This window comes from Schistocerca nitens, chromosome 9 (genome assembly GCF_023898315.1).
Source record: "Schistocerca nitens isolate TAMUIC-IGC-003100 chromosome 9, iqSchNite1.1, whole genome shotgun sequence".
In the NCBI taxonomy this organism is placed as follows: Eukaryota; Metazoa; Arthropoda; class Insecta; order Orthoptera; family Acrididae; genus Schistocerca; species Schistocerca nitens.
The window spans coordinates 333,170,260-333,185,562 of record NC_064622.1 but is presented as its reverse complement, the minus strand read 5'-3'; the positions used below and the strand labels follow the sequence as shown (position 1 = coordinate 333,185,562).

Genomic DNA, 15,303 nt, shown 5'->3' with positions numbered 1-15,303 from the left:
AGTACCTGACGGAGTTTGAAAGTGACCACACTTTGGGTGTCCATTTGGCCGGATGGTCGAATCGTAAAAATATCCAAATTTGTGGTGCGTAAAGATGTGACATGGCTCGTTGGTGGATTGCTTGGGACCCTTGGGACAGGCAACTCGTGATCTGCGCTTCTATCGACCACGTCTGACTTCGAGAGAGGAGGATGTATTGTGCATCAAGAACATTGTAAACCCTTCTGATTTGCGCCTGCCATCCGGAAGCAAGTAATGGACTCCCAGCAGCCGGACAAGTGAATTACCGTCCAGTGCGTAGGCTATCATTAAGACAACAACACACACGGCTGCATTTGAAGTGGCATCGTGACCGCGAAGTATAGAGTGCTGACGAATGGGGTCTCATTGTGTTCAACGATGAAATCGCGGTTCTGCACAATCCCATACGGTCATCGTCGGCGAGGATGGCGGCGACGTGAGGAGATATCCGATTCTTGCAAGGCTTTGGAGAGGCACAGCGGTATTACTCTTGGCGTCATGGTTTGGGATGTCATCGGGTATGACTTCAGACCACGGCTGGTAACGAACACGGGAACTTCGAAGGCACAACGGCACGTCACTGACATTCTGCATCGTCAACTGTTACCTGTTATGCAACAGAGTCGTGATGCCATTTTTCAACAGGACAACGTTCGTCCACATATGGCAAGTGTCTATATGATCTGTCTGCGTGATGCTGACGTATTACCGTGCAAAAAGATCCCAAAATCTGTCCCTGAGAGAACATATGTGAGACCAGTTCGAACGTCAACTTTGTCGCCTTGCCAACGTTCAGAATATCGAGGACCAGTTATGACAGTTGTGGGCCAGCTTGCCACAGGAGAGAATACGAGCACTTTGTGACACCATTCACAACCGCGTCAATCCACGCATTCAGGTCAGAGGGGGGCGCTACTTGATACCGGTAAGTGGGCTGACAGGTTCTTTGTAAATTTGACTCGATTTAGTAATCACAGCAGTAACATCACATTCATCCCAGTTTCGTTTCCTCCTACCTTTCTAGGAGCTTAACATTTTTTGTCAGGCAGTACGGAAGTGACACAAGGATGTACTGATGGACCAGAAACTTATCGCAGCATACAACTGGAATACAGCGTTGCGAAATGAAGCACGCCATTAGCAAACTGATGCAGAACTGTTGTCCTGCAATACTGTTTGACTGCTTTAGATTGCAGTACGTGGAGATGTAACAATGGCGGCCGTAAATTTTCTGTATTTGATCAAAAATGGTTCAAATGGCTCTGAGCACTATGGGACTTAACATCTGAGGTCATCAGTCCCCTAGAACTTAGAACTACTTAAACCTAACTAACCTAAGGACATCACACACATCCATACCCGAGGCAGGATTCGAACCTGCGACCGTAGCAGTCGCGCGGTTCCGGACTACAGCGCCTAGAACAGCACGGCCACCGTGGCCGGCTGTATTTAATCGATTCAGTACTAGTGTCCTATTCCTACTGTGTCTCATTCATATAGCAGTCGTAGCATTTTACGTTTTTGCGTTTCGTGAAGTGCACGGAATATTTGTGGAGCGTTTTTCAGACGGTAGTTTACTATAGCTTACTGGATGATCAGCGAAAGGTCTGAGGTTACTGTTAATGTTATCTACAATGTCATTAGTATACAACATGAACAACGAAGGTCCGAAAATACTTTCCTTGATCACACCTGACGTTACTTCTACATACACTGCTGGCCACCGTAAATGCAACACCAAGAAAGACAAGAGGTAGCACAACAAGATTTATTTTGTAGATAACATGTTGACCAAGTATCAAATGATTACGTTTACAGACGTCTGTGACATGTCGTTCCTGCCAGAATCAGTAGCCAGAGTAGCCGCCATTGTTGGAGATCACCGCTGCCACACGTCTCGGCATTGAGTCAAAGAGACGTTGGATGTGTTCCTGGGGTATAGCAGCCCAAGCAGCTTCCACACGTTGCCAAAGATCATCTGGTGTGGCAGCTGGGGATGTAATCTGGGTCACTCGTTGAGCAACCATGGACCACATGTTTTCTATCGGCGAAAGATCCGGAGAGCGAGCCGGCCAGGGAAACAATTCAATCTGGTTATTGACGAAGAACCTTTGGACAATGCGTGCCACGTGTAGTCGCGCATTATCCTGTTGAAATATGGCTGTGGCCGAGCCCTGAAGGTAAGGAAGGACAACTGGCTCCAGCACCTCGGATATGTAGCGCAATGCGTACTAGAGGCGTGCGAGAGTAATATCCAATACCGCCCCATACCATAATACCCGGTGCAAGACCAGTGTGGCGGTGCATAATGCAGCTGTCCAGCATCCTCTCTCCACGGTGTCTCCACACTCGAATCCGACCATCGTGGTGCTGCAGACAGAAGCGTGCCTCGTCAGTAAAGACAACGTCATTCCATTCTGCCATCCACATCCGTCTGTCATCACACCATTGGCGACGGAGAGTCTGTGGTTCTGCGTCAATGGTAGACGAAGCAATGGACGTCTTGCGGACAGACCACTCTGCTGTAAACGGCGTCGAATGGTACGCGCATACACTGGATGATGCGTTACAGACGCAATGTGCTGTGCTACGGTTCGGGATGTCACTGAGCGATCCGTCACTGCCATGCGCACAATTTGCCTAGCAGCACGTGCAGTGGTGCACCGAGGTGAATGCGATCGACCACGTCGGTCCGTCGTACCCTCCTGCATCCAACGGTCACATATCCGCATTACAGTTGTTTGGTTACGTCCAACACGACTAGCGATTTCTCTGTATGATAATCCACAATCTCGGTAAGCCACTATCCTTCCTCTGTCGAACTCGGATACTTGATCAAAAGATGTTCGCTGTTGTCTACGAGGCATAACTGATCGTCTTGTGAAACAACCACAAGGTAAACACACGTGCCGAACGTACACTCGTCGAAATCGCCAAGCCTTAAATGGCGCTATGAGGTGGCGCCACAGGCGCGCGTGATGTGCGTCTGCGCTGAAATTCTAATCAGTTGCATATCTCATCGCTGCAAACCTATGGTGTAAATTTCACTTGATTCGGATGCTTCCTTCAGGGTGTTGCATTTACGGTGGTCAGCAGTGTATATCGATGACTCTCCCAGTAAAGATAACTTACTGCTTCCTCCTTACCAAAAAGAAGGTCAATTCCTTCACAAATTTCGTTTGGTATTGTATACGACCGTGCTTTTGAAAATAAGCTTTTCGGAAATAATGCTTTTCGGAAATCGAAAAATTTGATCCATGGCTTTCAGAACGTCACGTGAAAAAAATGTGAGTTAGGTTTCACATGATCGATGTTCCCGGAATCCATGATTGCTGGCATGGAGAAGGTCCTTTTCTTCGGCATACCTCATTACAATTGAGCTCAAAATATATTCTAATATCCTACAACAAATGGATGTCAAAAATATTCGACGGTAGTTTTCTGGATCACTTCTGCTACTCTGTTTGTAGATTGCTGTGACTTGTAATTTCTTCCAACTATTGGCAAGGTTTTTCGTTCGAAGTGTTGTGGTAGATTATCGTTCAAAGATCAGTTAATTGAACAATAAATTAGGTATATAACTTGATAAGGATTCCTTACAGCTCTGGATCTTTGTTCAGTTATAGTGACTTCTGCTGTTTCCCGACACCAATACACTAGTATCTACAGGGTGATCAGAAAAGTATGCAGGTGTGTTGCGGCTTGTATTGTACTGAGAAATAACTATTAAGCAAATATTCGCCATTCCTGAGTTAATTAGCACTGAAGTAGGCCAATCAGGCAGTTGTGCGAGCAAATTCAAGCGACCTGGCAGAGGCGGTGTCGCCAAACGTGTTCTTCGTTGGATTTCTAAAACCAAACAAGACAGTGATACAAAAATTGGACATCGGACGGTAGTAAGGATCGAACCCGAACCAAAGGGTGAGCGGTCAAGTGCTCTGTCAACTATGCAATGTGAACCAAATGGTGTGTGGTCTAGTGCTCTGTCATCTATGCAATGACAACAACTGTCACCAGTTGTATCTTGAGTTCGAGTGAGCACGGCCTCCTTGGCAAACTTCAATGCCAAGTAAGTCGGAAACAGCGCAACATATCGAATTTTTTTTCAGCATTTATTTCTCAGCACAACATATCTGCAGCATCCTAACAAAATTTTCAGACTGTTTCCGACCATCCTGTGTTTCACTCATCATTGCAATGCTGCGATAATTAAATAGGGGCAACAGCCACGGATTTTCCTTTGTATAGGAACACTTGAAAACTGAGCTCAGCATTCTTGCATATAACCAAGAATTTTCATGGGATTTTGTGAGAAGTCCTTCGATGATATTCTGAATATTTTGTCACTGAAGGCTTCACACATTGCCCTCTTGAAAACCAACTGCGTTTCTTTCAGCGTCTCTCGATCTGTAACCCTAGGATTTGTTTCATGCCTATTACGCAACAGTTTCTGTTTCCTTAGAAGTTTATTTACAGTAACTGTTGTTGTTGTTGTTGTTGTTATGGCCTTCAGTCCAGAGACTGGTTTGATGCAGCTCTCCATGCTACTCTATCCTGTGCAAGCTTCTTCATCTCCCAGTACTTACTGCAACCTACATCCTTCTGAATCTGTTTAGTGTATTCATCTCTTGGTCTCCCTCTACGATTTTTACCCTCCGCGATGCCCTCCAATACTAAATTGGTGATCCCTTGATGCCTCAGAATACGTCATAACAACCGATCGCTTCTTCTTGTCAAGTTGTGCCACAAATTTCTCTTCTCCCCAAATCTATTCACTACCTCCTCATTAATTATGTGATCTACCCATCTAATCTTCAGCATTCTTCTGTAGCACCACATTTCGAAAGCTTCTATTCTCTTCTTGTCTAAACTATTTATCGTCCATGTTTCACTTCCATACATGGCTACACTCCATACAAATACTTTCAGAAACGACTTCCTGACACTTAAATCTATACTCGATGTTAACCAATTTCTCTTCTTCAGAAACGATTTCCTTGCCATTGCCAGTCTACATTTTATATCCTCTCTACTTCGACCATCATCAGTTATTTTGCTCTCAAAATAGCAAAACTCATTTACTACTTTAAGCGTCTCATTTCCTAATCTAATACCCTCAGCATCACCAGATATAATTCGACTACATTCCATTATCCTCGTTTAGCTTTTGTTGATGTTCATCTCATATCCTCCTTTCAAGACTGTGCATTTCGTTGAGCTGCTTTTCCAGGTCCTTTGCTGTCTCTGACAGAATTACAATGACATCGGCGAACCTCAAAGTTTTTATTTCTTCTTCATCGATTTTAATACCTACACCGAATATCTCTTTTGTTTCCTTTACTCCTTTCTCAATACACAGATTGAATAACATCCGGGAGAGGCTACAACCCCGTCTCACTCCATTCCCAACCACTGCTTCCCTTTCATGCCCGTCGACTCTTATAACTGCCATCTGGTTTCTGTACAAATTGTACATAACCTTTCGCTCCCTGTATTTTACCCCTGCCACCTTTAGCATTTGCAAGAATTGCAGTCGACATTGTCAAAAGCTTTCTCTAAGACTACAAATGCTAGAAAAGTAGGTTTGCCTTTCCTTAGTCTAATTTCTAAGATAAGTCGTAGGGTCAGTATTGCCTCACGTGTTCCAACATTTATACGGAATCCAATCTGATCTTCCCCGAGGTCGGCTTCTACCAGTTTCTCCATTCGTCTGTAAAGAATCTGTGTTAGTATTTTGCAGCCGTGGCTTATTAAACTGATAGTTCGGTACTTTTCACATCTGTCAACATCTGCTTTCTTTTGGATTGGAATTATTATATTCTTCTTGAAGTCTGAGGGTATTTCGCCTGTCTCATATATCTTGCTCACCAGATAGTAGAGTTTTGTCAGGGCTGACCCTCCTAAGGCTGTCAGTAGTTCTAATGGAATGTTGTCTACTCCCAGGGCCTTGTTTCGACTTACGTCTTTCAGTGATCTGTCAAACTCTTCACGCAGTATCATATCTCCCATTTCATCTTCATCTACATCCTCTTCCATTTCCATAATATTGTCCTCAAGAATATAGTCCTTGTATAGACTCTCTATATACTCCTTCCACCTTTCTGCTTTCCCTTCTTTGCTTAGAACTGTGTTTCCATCTGAGCTCTTGATATTCATGCAAGTGGTTTTCTTGTCTCCAAAGGTCTTTAATTTTCCTGTAGGCAGTATCTATCTTACCCCTGGTGATATACACCTCTACATCCTCACATTTGTCCTCTAGCCACCCCTGCTTAGCCATTTTGCACTTCCTGCCGATCTCATTTGTGAGACGTTTCTATTCATTTTGCCTGCTTCATTTACTGCATTTTTGCTGTTTGTCCTTTCATCAACTAAATTCAGTATTTCTTCTGTTACCCAAGGATTTCTATTAGCCCTCGTCTTTTTACCTACTTTAGAACATGTTTTTTGCTCGCATATCATGTCGTTTTTGGAAACCCAGAATCTACTCTGTAGGAATCAACATGGATTCCGGAAACAGCGATCGTGTGAGACCCAACTCGCTTTATTTGTTCATGAGACCCAGAAAATATTAGATACAGGCTCCCAGGTAGATGCTATTTTCCTTGATTTCCGGAAAGCGTTCGATACAGTTCCGCACTCTCGCCTGATAAACAAAGTAAGAGCCTACGGAATATCAGACCAGCTGTGTGGCTGGATTGAAGAGTTTTTAGCAAACAGATCACAGCATGTTGTTATCAACGGAGAGACGTCTACAGACGTTAAAGTAACCTCTGGCGTGCCACAGGGGAGTGTTATGGGACCACTGTTTTTCACAATATATATAAATGACCTAGTAGATAGTGTCGGAAGTTCCATGCGGCTTTTCGCGGATGATGCTGTAGTATACAGAGAAGTTGCAGCATTAGAAAATTGTAGCGAAATGCAGGAAGATCTGCAGCGGATAGACACTTCGTGCAGGGAGTGGTAACTGACCCTTAACATAGACAAATGTAATGTATTGCGAATACATAGAAAGAAGGATCCTTTATTGTATGATTATATGATAGCGGAACAAACACTGGTAGCAGTTACTTCTGTAAAATATCTGGGAGTATGCGTGCGTAACGATTTGAAGTGGAATGATCATATAAAATTAATTGTTGGTAAGGCGGGTACCAGGTTGAGATTCATTGGGAGAGTCCTTAGAAAATGTAGTCCATCAACAAAGGCGGTGGCTTACAAAACACTCGTTCGACCTATACTTGAGTATTGCTCATCAGTGTGGGATCCGTACCAGATCGGGTTGACGGAGGAGATAGAGAAGATCCAAAGAAGAGCGGCGCGTTTCGTCACAGGGTTATTTGGTAACCGTGATAGCGTTACGGAGATGTTTAGCAAACTCAAGTGGCAGACTCTGCAAGACAGGCGCTCTGCATCGCGGTGTAGCTTGCTGTCCAGGTTTCGAGAGGGTGCGTTTCTGGATGAGGTATCGAATATATTGCTTCCCCCTACTTATAGCTCCCGAGGAGATCACGAATGTAAAATTAGAGAGATTCGAGCGCGCACGGAGGCTTTCAGACAGTCGTTCTTCCCGCGAACCATACGCGACTGGAACAGAAAAGGGAGGTAATGACAGTGGCACGTAAAGTGCCCTCCGCCACACACCGTTGGGTGGCTTGCGGAGTATAAATGTAGATGTAGATGTAGATCCTCTGTTGCCTTCAAAATTTCAGCTCTCAAAGCTACCCATTCTTCTTCTACTGTATTTCTTTCCCCCATTCTCGTCAATCGTTCCCTAATGCTCTCCCTGGAACTCTCTACAACCTCTGGTTCTGTCAGTTTATCCAGGTCCCATCTCCTTAAATTCCCACTTGTTTGCAGTAGCTGAATACCACCGTAAACTGCTGAGTCATCAGTATTCTGACTGGTTTGATGTGGCTCTCCACGAATTCCTCTCCTGAGCCAATCTTTCCTCTCAGAGTAACACTTGCTACCTAAGTCCTCAATTATTTGCTGGATGTATTCCAGTATCTGTCTTGCTCTACAGATTTTACTCTGTACAGCTCCTTCTAGCAATATGGAAGTTATTCCGTGAGGCCTAAACAGATGTCCAATCATCCTGTCAGTGCTTTCCATATTTCCTCTCCATGGCAATTGTGGGGAGAACCTCCTCATTCCTTATCTTAGCAGTCCACCAAATTTTCAGCATTCTTCTGTAGCACCACATTTTAAATGCTTTGATACTATTGTGTTCCGGTTTTCCCACAGTCCATGTTTCACTACCATACAATGCTCCAAACGTACAGTCTCAGAAATTTTTGACTCAAATTGAGACCTGTGTTTGACTCTAATAGATTTCTCTTGGCCGGGAATGCCATTTTTGCCATTGCTAGTTTTTTTTGTCTTCTTTTCTCCGTCCATCGTGGATTATTTTGCTTCCTAAGTAGCACTTCATCTACTTCGTGATCCCCAATTCTGATGTTAAGTTTCTCGGTATTCTGATTTTTGCAACTTCACATTACCGTCGCCATTATTTGATTTATTCTAAATCCATATTCTGCACTCATTCGACCGTTCACTCCATTCGACAGATCCTGTAATTCTTCTTCACCTTCACTGAGTTTAGCAGTGTCATCAGCGAAACTTGCCTTTGATATCCTTTCACCTTGGAGTTTAATCCCACTCTTGTACCTTTAATTTTATTTCCATCATTGATTCTTTGATGTAGAGACTGAACAGTAGGGGCGAAAGACTATGCTCTCTGACACCCTTTTTAATCCGATCGTTCTTCATCTTCCACTCTTATTGTTCTCTTTTGTTTCTTGTACATATTGTATATCGCCTGTCTTTCCTTATAGCTTACCCTATTTTTTTCAGAATTTCGACGTCCTAAACCATTTTACATCTTTTCACAGGTCAGTAAATCCTACGACCGTGTTTTGATTTTTCTACAGTTTTGCTACTAATATCAATTGCAGCGTCAGAAATGACTATCTGGTGCCTTTAATTTTCCTAAAGCCAAATTGACTGTCATCTAACAGATTCTCCATTTTCTTTCCCATTCTTCTGTATATTATTCTTGGCAGCAATTTCGATGCGTAAGCTGTTAAGCTGGTTGTGCGATAATTCTCCCACTTGTCGGCGCTTACAGTCTTCGGAACTATGTGAATAATGTTTTCACGAAAGTTTGATGGTATTTTTTGTGCATATAGACTGAAACGACGACTGTAAACATGTGCCAAGGCCGGGAATCGAACCCGGGTCTCCTGTTTCTAAGCAGGTGCGTTAGCCACTAAGCAACCTTGGCACAGCGATACACACAACTGCACGGATTGGCCTGACACGCCTCTCTCCTAGATCCAAATTCTCACTGCCGTCCCAGCCTACTTTAAATTCCCCCTTGCACACAAACGCACACAAACTGAATTACCGAAGCTCTCCACGTTCTGGAATAGCATCTCAACATCGAGCGTAAATGAGGGACCCAGCGTGGAATACAGGCGAAGGTACTTCTACAAATGAAATGACACGACTTTAGAGACGTCACTGCTCTCATACAGTATGAGACCAGTAGAGTCTCTAAAGTTGTGTCATTTCTTTTGTATAAGTACCTTTGCCTGGGTTTCAGGCTGGATTTCCCATTTGCATTTGATGCTGAGCTGCTATTCCAGAACCCCATTTTACGTTCGATGCTGACATACTATTCCAGAACATGGAGAGCCTTGGCAATTCTGTTCGTGTGTAAGAGGGAATTTAATGCTCGCTGAGGCGGCAGTGAAAATTTAGATCGAGGAGAGAGGCATGCCACGTTAATCTGTGCTGTTGTATAAACTACTGTGCCAAGGTGGCTTAATGGCTAACGCACCAGCCTAGTAGGAAGGAGGCCTCGGTTCGATTCCTGGCCTTGCTACAAATTTTCACTCGTCGCTTCTGTTTGTATACATAAAATCATACCTGTATGTGACCAATATAATCTCTGAAGTTGTGTATTTTCATTTGTAGCCTGATAGTATATCGCCAGCCTCATACATCCTACATACGAATGAGAATAGCTATTTTCAGAATGAGATTTTCACTCTGCAGCGGAGTGTGCGCTGATATGAAACTTCCTGGCAGATTAAAACTGTGTGCCCGACCGAGACTCGAACTCGGGACCTTTGCCCTTCGCGGGCAAGTGCTCTACCAACTGAGCTACCGAAGCACGACGACTCACGCCCGGTACTCACAGCTTTACTTCTGCCAGTACCTCGTCTCCTACCTTCCAAACTTTACAGAAGCTCTCCTGCGAACCTTGCAGAACTAGCACTCCTGAAAGAAAGGATATTGCGGAGACATGGCTTAGCCACAGCCTGGGGTTCGCAGGAGAGCTTCTGTAAAGTTTGGAAGGTAGGAGACGAGGTACTGGCAGAAGTAAAGCTGTGAGTACCGGGCGTGAGTCGTGCTTCGGTAGCTCAGTTGGTAGAGCACTTGCCCGCGAAAGGCAAAGGTCCCGAGTTCAAGTCTCGGTCGGGCACACAGTTTTAATCTGCCAGGAAGTTTCAATAGCTATTTTGTTGCCACTTCTCCCAATGATTTTAGACATTCCGATGGAATGTTGTATATCCCGTCTACCTTATTTGATCTTAAGTCTTCGAAAGCTTTTTTAAATTCTGACTCTAATACTGGATCTCCTACCTCTTCGCTATCGACTCCTGTTTCTTCGCCTATCACGCCATCACACAAGACCCCCCTCATAGAGGCTTTCAATGTACTCTTTCCACCTATCTATTGTCTCTTCTGCACTTGACGGTAAAATTCCCATTGCACTCTTAATGTTACCGCTCTTGCTTTTAATGTCACTGAAGGTTGTTTTGATTTTCTATGTGCTGAGTCAGTCCTTCCGACAATCATTTCTTTTTCGATTTCGTCACGCTTTTCATGCAACCCCTCACTTCCTAGTTACTTCATTTCTATGTGGCTTGTATTTCTATATTTGTGGATTTCCCTGAACGTTTCGTACTTCCTCCTTTCGTCGATCAGTCTAAGTATTTCTTCTGTTACCCATAATTCCATCGGAGGTACCGTCCTTTTACCTGTGTTTATGTTTCCGGATTCTCTGATTGTCCTTTTTAGAGATGTCCATTCCACTTCAACTCAATTGTCAACTGAGCTATTCACTATTGCAGAATCTACAGCCTCAGATAACTTGAAGCGTATCTCTTTATTCCTCAGAATTTTCGTGTCTCACTTCTTTCCGCATTAAATCTTCCTGACTGGTCTCTTGAACTTCAACCTACTCTTCGTCATTACTAAATAGTGAGCTGAGTCTATATCTGCTCCAGGGTACGCCTTACAATTCGGTATCGTATTTTGGAATGTCTACGTGACCAAGATGCGACCTAACTGAAATCTTTACGTACCTTCCGGCCTTTTCGTAGTATACCTCCTCTTGCGATTCTCGAACGAGTATTCGCTGTTACCAGCTGAAATTTACTGCCGAACTCAATTCGTCTTTATCCTTTCTCATTCCTACTACCACGCATATGCTATCCCGTAACCCCTTCTTCTATTCCTTCCCCTACAACAACATGCCAATCCCCCATGACTATAAGATTTTCATCTCCTTTTACGTACTGAATTACCCGTTCAGTATTCTCATATATTTCCTAGATGTCTTCATTTTCTCCTTACGTGGTTGGCATGTATATCGCTACTGTAGTTGTCTGTGTTGGTTTGTTGTCGATCTGATGAGGAAAACCCTATCAGTGAACTGTTCACAGTAACTCCCTCTCTGCCCTATCTTCCTATTCATAACTAATCCAACTCTTGTTATAAGGTATTCTGTTACTGTTGTTACTGTTGATATTACCCTGCACTCACTGACAAGAAATCCCTGTCTCCTTTGAAATTCACTTGCTTTTTGTTCCATTTGACATATTTACTCTTCTCCATCATCCCAGAAAGTTTGTAACATCACGAAGTCACCCCATGAATGTTTTACGACATGAACTACACCATTACTATGAGTCTATGGAACCAAAAGTATGTCTAATCTACTCTGAAGTCCGCGCAGGGTATCCGAGCGGTCTGAGGCGCCTTGTCACGGTCTGCGCGGCTCGCCCGTCGGAGTTTCGAGTCCTCCCTTGGGCACGGGTGTGTGTGTGTGTTGTCCTTAGCGTAAGTTTGTTTAAGCTAGATTAAGTAGTGTATAAGTTTAGGTACCGATGGCCTCAGCAGTTTGGTCCCGTAAGACCTTACCACAGTTAAAAAAAAAAAAAAATGTCCGTAGGAAAAAAAGGGATCAATAGTTTTGGAAGGCTTTGCTAGTATTTGTGACAGGAAGGGACAGACACAGGACTATGGGAAAGAGGTAACCATGCTATAGAATCAATAGAAAGGGCGATCGTGCTTGATTTTCATGTGGTGTCGTCTGAGGAGACATGACGGCAATTGTCTGTGCTAGTCAAAAAGAAACACCATTAGTATTATAGGAACATCAGTATTTTGCTAAAGTAAAAACATTATTTTTTAACGTGAAATATCAATGGTGAGGTTGTATTTCAACCATTAACAAGAACAGACGATAATATTATTTTTCTTTAGAATGTTTTAGTGGAAAATTTATTTAAGTCATAAGTTGTATTGTATAACGTGTAATTTATGGTGGCAGTAAATGACATCATATCCCTGAAAATGCTCAAAACGGCACAGTAATAATAAGACTTACAAAGCTTTCTGATATCAAGTAGTTACAGAAATTAGTACAAGGTAACTTGTAAATACATCCCAGACGTAGTAGATCGCTACCACCAGGCAAAGACAATTGGTCAAATCACAGAATTCATATAGATTAAGTTCACTTTAGCGTTAAACACAAGGACAAAGGATATCGAATGGCGAGAGATGGAATTAGCAGCAGAAGACATGAAACTCCCATACACAGATTACATGCAGAAAATAAAACAACAAACAGTTCTCTCGTAACAGGAACAATGAAACGAAAGTCAAAAAACAAGAGATGAAAGCTATGCAAGTATAAATTAAATGTCTTAATACAAACAAGGGTTAACGGTAAACTTGTATCTAGTAGTGTAATTGAATATATAGGGTGATTCAGCTGCCCTTACCAATGGGTTTTATGTAAACCGCAACACCTTCAATTTCCATACTCTTATTCTCTCTCTATCTGCGCACGAAGTATTAGTCCTACAGAGAAAGTGCGCAGGACTTTTTTTTGTAGGAAATGTAATGTAGTTAAATATTTTAGCCGGCTACATTTTCCCTGGAGGCTACAGTTTTCGAGTTATTCAAGAAAAACTCATTTGAAGGTTACTCTTGTGCGTTTTTCTCGAGTAATAGGAAAGCTGAGGCCTCTAATGAAAACGTATCCCAGTACAAAATTTAGTTATATTAAATTTCCTACAAAAAGGTCCTGTTCATTTTTTTCTGTTGGACTATTAGCCTGCATGTAGCGAGGGAGAGATCATAAAAATCTTACTTGTAGTTATGGGCTGCAGGAACGCAATAGGTAGGCTCACCTGAACCACCGCATAAATAACAATTTCAGTTTGAAAGAAAATTTAAGAATGCGTGTCCTGAATATTACTTCGATATTTTTGTAAATCCTTTAAAACTGTGATGACGAAAAAGTATGCATGCCAAAAGCCATAAGTAAGTTAGTAAAAAAGTTACATATTATCTCTGTATTACTGAAATATCCATGCAGTTTGGTTGGGGTGTCATCTTTGAAAGCTGTTTATGTTAAATATGTGGGAGCAAATTCACTGAGACGTATACAAAAGAAATCAACAGAATTCACAGTGCAACAGTTTCTGGCATATTGATTCGCAGTGAATATCCTCACATGACAACAGAAAGACCTGATGAACCTGTGACTTCCAGATGTACAATGACGTAGTGAAGACGCTATAAGGTAATCGGAATATGTTATGAAGTTTTACATGTAATTCACTGTCTCGTTTCAGTACGTGTTATTTGCAAACAAACGTGAATGGAATTTGTGATGTGGTAACAAGGCAGTTGAATTATTCGATTATTTCGAACAGTCTGTTCTTTATTTATCTTGACGTGTCACGTTTATATTTTAGCAGGAGAAAGGGAAACCAATAACTACGGAAAGAAAGACATAACACAGCATACCACGCTGCTGTTGTTGGCGATACGAATAGACTGGCGCAGGAATCAATCGAAAGTACGATTATTTGCTTTATGCGATGCGATGTTGAGATATGCGAACGCAATTCAGCGCGCCGGCGGAGTTGTCAAACAGAAAGATAGTTAAATCGCAGTTCATACCTGAGAGGGCTGTGTAGGCTGGCTGTCGCTTCCGCAGAGGTTCCAGCTGGCTGCAGCGGACTGATGCCTCAACAGGCCGGCCCAGGGTTTATATGGTGGTGGTACATGTGAGCCCTCCCCACCTCGAGTTCGCGGGACGGCACCGGAGGCGGGGAAGTCCCCCGTCGGCTGGAGGCTGATCACGGTGCTGCGACGCACCGCTGGGAAGGCAGGGCGGTGACCTTGCAAGTACGGTCGCCCGGCTTTGCCCTCGCTCCGTACCAGGATACTCTGTAAGTCTGCACACGCAAACCGACGGTTGCGCGGGTCCCGTAGTACTGCGGGACCGCTGTTTCGGAACACACTGAGGCAGATATAGTGATCAGTGTGCTCTTAAGCTGCGGCTGCAGTGGCACCGACGTCAGGAAATACCGCCGAGGGAGAGCTTCTGTAAAGTTTGAAAGGTAGGAGACGAGCTACTGGCGGAATTAAAGCTGTGAGGACGGGGCGTGAGTCGTGCTTGGGTAGCTCAGTTGGTAGAGCACTTGCCCGCGAATGGCAAAGGTCCCGAGTTCGAATCTCGGTCCGGCACACAGTTTTAATCTTCCAGGAAGTTTCACATCAGCGCACACTCCACTGTAGAGTGAAAATTTCGTTCTAGAAACATCCCCCAGGCTGTGGCTAAGCCATGTCTCCGCAATATACTTTCTTTCAGGAGTGCTAGTTCTGCATGGTTCGCAGGAGAGCTTCTGTAAACTTTGGAAGGTAGGAGACGAGCTACAGGCGGAATTAAAGCTGTGAGGACGGGACGTGTCGTGCTTGGATAGCTCAGTTGGTAGAGCACTTGCCTGGGAAAGGCAAAGGTCCCGAGTTCGTGTCTCGGTCCGGCACACAGTTTTAATCTGCCAGGAAGTTTCGTATCAGCGCACACTCCGCTGTAGAGTGAAAATTTCATTTTAGAAACATCCCCCAGGCTGTGGCTAAGCCATGTCTCCGCAATATCCTTTCTTTCAGGGGTGCTAGTTCTGC

The 15,303-nt window shown here is 43.6% G+C and overlaps 1 protein-coding gene across 1 annotated transcript in view; it reads right to left on the bottom strand.

Moving 5' to 3' along the window:
- LOC126204457 (vanin-like protein 3) overlaps window positions 1–14,390 on the bottom strand; it is a 159,279-nt gene extending 144,889 nt beyond the window's left edge. The window contains exon 1 of the mRNA XM_049938842.1: window positions 14,296–14,390. The gene's annotated coding sequence lies outside the window, so the exon portion shown is untranslated. The remainder of the gene's footprint in view (window positions 1–14,295) is intronic.
- Between the last annotated feature and the right edge of the window lie 913 nt (window positions 14,391–15,303).